The 6,142-nt window shown below is 41.3% G+C and overlaps 1 long non-coding RNA gene across 5 annotated transcripts in view; it reads left to right on the top strand.

The window, feature by feature from the left end:
- The first annotated feature begins 1,914 nt into the window (after nt 1-1,914).
- LOC144899783 (uncharacterized) overlaps nt 1,915-6,142 on the top strand; it is a 4,968-nt gene continuing 740 nt past the window's right edge. The window contains exons 1-7 of one of the 5 annotated variants that reach the window (XR_013628071.1): nt 1,915-2,653; nt 2,747-2,953; nt 3,030-3,142; nt 3,315-3,392; nt 3,878-3,905; nt 4,598-4,703; nt 5,315-6,142. The exon at nt 5,315-6,142 is cut by the window's right edge and continues 740 nt beyond it. This is a non-coding gene — a long non-coding RNA (uncharacterized LOC144899783). The other 4 variants (XR_013628074.1, XR_013628073.1, XR_013628072.1 and 1 more) reach the window with 4 other exon arrangements.

Below are 6,142 nucleotides of genomic sequence, written 5' to 3' on the forward strand. Positions count from 1 at the left end.
ACAAATGCAGTGAAGCTGTTCTGGTTTGAAATAATGTTTTGTAGAAGATGTGTTAAGATCATTTCATTCAAAGAAGGCCATCTTAAAAAAAATACTACACAATCATATTAGAAAAGTGGTGTAGGTGGTAGCTTAAATCATGTAAATATTACTTATAATTTGCTCCAAATAAAGTCAGGGAAAACTAGTTAAACAATCCTGAAAGCGAGTACATTTATATGGATTTTGAAGTAGATTCAAAGGTAGTTTGGGGTCAAATTTACTAGCAAAGAGTACCTTTTTCATTCAAAAAAAGTAAATTTGACCAGAGTATTTCCCAAGGAAAAGTTGCTTGGGAATTGTGCGTGCAAATTGTTACCTAGCTTTTCTCAAGTAAATGGCACTCCAAATTTTTTTCAGTGTACTGCCCAGTGGACCGCGACCTCCTCCAGCTGTTTTTGGGAGTTCTTTTGTCTCTGGACTGCTCCATGGTATGCCTTCTGCCCCCATCGCCTTGCTTTTCCTTTTTTGGACTGCACTAATGAATACAGATATTCTGGCTGCCACATGAATTACATGTGCAGCATTCTCCATCCATTTAACAGAATACTGAAGGATGTTGACGCTCAAGAATTTGGTCCCAACAGCTTAGACAAGGTAAGATTACAGTACAGCTGTTGAATGACACCAACATGGTTTAGTTATTCATTCATTTTCTATGTCTCTTATCCTCACTAGGGTGGGGGTATGCTGGAGCCTGATTTGGGGCGAGAGGCGGGGTACACCCTGGACCGGTGGCCAGCCAATCCCAGGGCACATACAGTACATCCGGAAAGTATTCACAGCGCTTCACTTTTTCCACATTTTGTCAAGTTACAGCCTCATTCCCAATTGTATTAATTTAATCTCTTACCTCAAAATACTCCATTATGACAATGTGAAAAAGTTTTTTTTTTTTTACTTTTTTGAATTTATTAAAAATAGAAAACAAAAAAAATCACATTTACATAAGTATTCACAGCCTTTGCCATGAAGCTCAAAATTGAGCTCAGGTGCATCTTTTTTCCACTGATCATCCTTGAGATCTTTCTACAGCTTAATTGGAGTCCACCTGCAGTAAATTCAGTTGATTGGACATGATTTGGAAATATAACTGTCTATATAAGGTCCCACAGTTGACTGTGCATGTCGGAGCACAAACGCCAAGCATGAAGTCAAAAGAACTGTCTGTAGACCTGCGAGACAGGATTGTCTTGAGGCACAAATCTGGGGAAGGATACAGAAAAATTTCTGCTGCTTTGAAGGTCCCAATGAGCACAGTGGCCCCCATTATTCGACTAGCCAGGATAGAAGTAAAAATGAATGCAGCAATATTTTCATCCAGGATATCTCTATATATTGCTGCATTCATTTTTACTTCTATCCTGACTAGTCTGCCAGTTCCTGCTGCTGAAAAACATCCCCACAGCATGATGCTGCCACCACCATGCTTCACTGTAGGGATGGAGGCCACTGTGCTCATTGGGACCTTCAAAGCAGCAGAAATGTTTCTGTATCCTTCCCCAGATTTGTGCCTCAAGACAATCCTGTCTCGCAGGTCTACAGACAGTTCTTTTGACTTCATGCTTGGCGTTTGTGCTCTGACATGCACAGTCAACTGTGGGACCTTATATAGACAGTTATTATATTTCCAAATCATGTCCAATCAACTGAATTTACTGCAGGTGGACTCCAATTGAGCTGTAGAAAGATCTGTGAATACTTATGTAAATGTGATTTTTTTGTTTTCTATTTTTAATACATTCAAAACATGTCAAAAAAACCTTTTTTCACATTGTCATAATGGAGTATTTTGTGTAGAATTTTGAGGTAAGAGATGAATTTAATTCAGTTTGGAATGAGGCTGTAACATGACAAAATGTAGAAAAAGTGAAGCGCTGTGAATACTTTCCGGATGCACTGTATTGTAGACACCAAACGTCCAGAAGGAGGCGACTGGCACACTAGTGTGGGAAGTCCATACCTGCATGAGGAAAGTGGAAGTCAAAAAATAATCATTCTAATAATACGATTCCCAATTAAGGGAATAAATCCCAGGTCTTTGGTTTAGTTATGAAATGTTGAATTCATTTCACAGGTGCCTCAACCTGTGGCTGTGTTGTGTTTTTGTGCACCGTCATCTGGAAGTAAATACAGCTTTACTGCAAATGCAGTGAAGCTGTTCTGGTTTGAAATAATGTTTTGTAGAAGATGTGTTAAGATCATTTCATTCAAAGAAGGCCATCTTAAAAAAATACTACACAATCATATTAGAAAAGTGGTGTAGGTGGTAGCTTAAATCATGTAAATATTACTTATAAATTGCTCCAAATAAAGTCAGGGAAAACTAGTTAAACAACCCTGAAAAGCGAGTACATTTATATGGATTTTGAAGTAGATTCAAAGGTAGTTTGGGGTCAAATTTACTAGCAAAGAGTACCTTTTTCATTCAAAAAAAGTAAATTTGACCAGAATATTTCCCAAGGAAAAGTTGCTTGGGAATTGTGCGTGCAAATTGTTACCTAGCTTTTCTCAAGTAAATGGCACTCCAAATTTTTTTTCAGTGTACTGCGCAGTGGACCGCGACCTCCTCCAGCTGTTTTTGGGAGTTTTTTTGTCTCTGGACTGCTCCATGGTATGCCTTCTGCCCCCATCGCCTTGCTTTTCCTTTTTTGGACTGTACTAATGAATACAGATATTCTTGCTGCCACATGAATTACATGTGCAGCATTTTTGGTAGGTTGAGCGTTGTTGCACTTCCACCTGAATTGGCATCAGCTGTTGGGGCTCGATTGCGAGGCGGTGCCAGGGTTATTGATGGGTCTTGGCGTCACCGGGGCGCTCATTGTTCCTTGCTGTTCACCTGTCGAGGCTGTGTTGGCGCGCTCCGGTGGCGTGCTCTGGTCTGTCGTGCCATCAGCAGCGTATGTGAAAGGTAGGCATAAAATTACTGGGCGTGTACCGGTGACGGTGCATCATGTGACCGCAGCCATGGTTGTTTTAATTTGCAGCGGGGTTGGTTGTTGAGGACCTGGCGTGCATTTTGGAGGGCTTGCAGGAAGTGCAGTGTCAGCCTCTTGAGGCTAGGATTGCACTGGCTGTGTGTTAAGCTACCTTTGCTCCGGTAAGCTGCCGATGCTTTAAACAAGCAGAAAGCTAACTCAAGCACCATGTGTTGTGTTTGTGTAGCTAAAAGTTATTCTCTGCAGCAGAAAGCTAACTTTAGCACCACATGTTGTGTCTGTCTCAAAGTTAAATGATCTGGTTAGATAATTATTTTTCTTTTTTGTGGTTAGCACAGAGAGGTTGTCACGTTCCGGCTTGGGAGCTTTACGGCACGACCCCAGGATGCAGAGATGAGGACCCAATAGCAGGTAAAAAGGCATTTATTGTTGATACTATGCAGCAGACGAACGCACTAGCATGTTCAACAGAGAAAACAACATCAATGACCCAACAAAGAAAGGAGCGCGCACCTGAACCAAATAGGCATCACAAATAATGAGAAACGGGTGCGGGAGATAATGGACATCAACTGAAAACACAACAGAGCAACACAGGAAGGAAATACAAAACAAGGGCATGAACAAGGAACTGAGGAAAACTAAGAGCTGTCACGAGGGGGTGAAACCCGATCGTGACAGACGTTAAACTATTTGTTGGCAAATTCAGGTTCAACATTCAGGGTGTGTGTGTGTGTGTGTGTGTGTGTAAAATGTTTCAGATTGAATAGTTTAACAGGCTAACACATATTGTTTGAAGCAATGTCGGTGTGTTCTGTTGTACTTTGCTAGCTCTGACAGAGGTTTAAACTTCAAAAGTGGTGCCCTGTCAAATAATATTTTGTGTGTGTTTTCAGGTTGCTGCAACGAACGTGACTTGGCACTGTAAGTTCTGTTCAGCTTTTTTTTACCACTAGAACATCTATTTAAACACTAGATTGCAGCACAACCACTTTTCAAAAATGAGCCCACTCCCATGCCTCCATGATGATTGCATGTGCACATTTCAGACACTTGGTGCGCTGAGTAGTCACCTGTCAAGATATCATACTCAAAAACAAAACAGCGGTGCAAGGGAAAATCAGGAACTTGTGACTTTTTAGTGTCCCTTATGCACATCTGAGCAACCATTTTCAGTCTGTACTCCTCAGTCACATAAGATCACACTTAAAAAAGCACGAGACAGAGGTATAGTATATAAAATAATTATCTAACCAGATCATTTAACTTTTAAATAGACACAACACATGGTGCTAGAGTTAGCACAAATGTATACTCTTCATTGAACGCCATAAAAGTAGAGTGCACCAGGGGAGTCTTGCATCAGACTTTTCTAGTGACATTGTCTTTGAGCATACTCACAATCAACATGCTTTCGGCTAGCTATATTTTCCTAATAACACGGTATCTATAGACATTAACTGTAGATACTGTACAAGGTGAGCTGATCCAAGAGCAGCCCCAGTCCTGTTTTTGTGAATGATTATATTTTGTTGTTGTTGACATGTGCTGGCAATTTGCTCCTCATGTGCAGGAATGTTGTTGACAAATGGTATGACGTTATTGTACATTTTTAGATGCACGTAACAGTCACTTGGCGCGCGCGCTTTTATTTTGAATTTCTTCCAAACCCCGCCGACGGCAGCAGTCCGCAGTCGCAGCAGCAGTGCGCTTTCGTCACTGGTGAGTAGCATGTCTTTATCTCTATCATGTAATATTCTCGTATTAAACCAACATTACCACAGACGTATTGTGAGCTAAGCCACTGGTAAATTTGCAAAAGTGCCTATTTGAACTGTGCTAATGTTCTGGCTAACAAGTGTTTTGGCTAACCTTCTAGCAAACAAATGGTTTAGCTAACGTTTATAGTTAGTTAAATAAACAAAGGTGCAGTAGTACTATGGGGCCAGATATTGACCCCAGTCATTTAAGAAGGGACGTTTTTTTTTGGTCTTGTTTTTGATAGTGTTACTCAACAGCTTGATGTGTTGCTTTCAGGGATTCAATGAGTTTAATTATCATCTCATCAGTTGATGTGTGTGAGTGCATATGTCATAACTTAGAAGAGAGTTAGGAGTCTTAGGAGAGAAAAAGTCACCCATTGTTCAACATCTAGGCTGGCCGGACAGTCATAGCTAGTATATAGTTTGTGCTGAAATTGTGAATTTGACCTGAAATTGTATTTTACAGTTGGTGGGTGAATGTTGACCACAAAGCATTTACCTGTGCAAAAACAATTATAGAAAGTGCCCCTTGTTAACTTCTCTCAACCATTGTCTTCCTGTCCCATTTAGAATTGTCCAGATCACACTGCCAGAAAGTGTTCTTTGCCACGTGAGTCATGTATTAGTTTGCCACATTTGCACAATGTACATGTTGTCAGTTTGTGCTCATCTGTCATTTTCAGTTCTGATATTACTGCACTTGCAAGCTCAAATTGTAGTAGGCCATGTGACGTGCATGATGACCACGAGTTGGCGGTACATACCAAGTAGAAACAGCAGTAGATTACAGTGACCCCTAGTTGGCAGTGCATAGCAAGTAGGAATAGCAGTACATTAAATTGACCACTAGATGGTGATATTTACCGAGTAGAGTAGCAGCGGTACATTAAAGTGACCACTAGATGGTGCTATTAACAGAGTAGAGTAGAATAGCAGTACTATAAAGTGACCACTAGTTGGCTTTACATAGCAAGTAGAAACAGCAGTACAGTAAAGTGACCACTAGATGGGGCTATTCACCAAGTAGAATGGCAGCAGGGACCACGGACTGACTTTTAAAAACAAGGGCCGCTGGCTTTAAGTAGCCAATGACTTGTGACTTTGTATTAACCACAAGTGATGATCCCCCGTTGACAACCAGGGTTAGGGTTAGGGTTAGGGTCCGGGGTTGGAGTCAGGGGTTAGGATGAACTGAAGTGTTCATGCTGTCTTCTCCTGACAATAGAGTCACAAGTTAGCAAAGGTGGGGTGTTTGTGCTTCCGGGTTCTTCTGTTGATCCCGAAGGACAACACCAGTTTTTCCACCTTTGTGGGAACGATTGCCTTGGCAAGAAGGTCTTTGGCATTCCTGAAGGTGTCCCCCGGAAAAAGCTGTCCACCTGCAGGTCTGGGAAGTCA

This window comes from Doryrhamphus excisus, linkage group LG9, assembly GCF_037039965.1.
Source record: "Doryrhamphus excisus strain RoL-2023G ecotype Guam linkage group LG9, RoL_Dexc_Guam_v1.1, whole genome shotgun sequence".
In the NCBI taxonomy this organism is placed as follows: Eukaryota; Metazoa; Chordata; class Actinopteri; order Syngnathiformes; family Syngnathidae; genus Doryrhamphus; species Doryrhamphus excisus.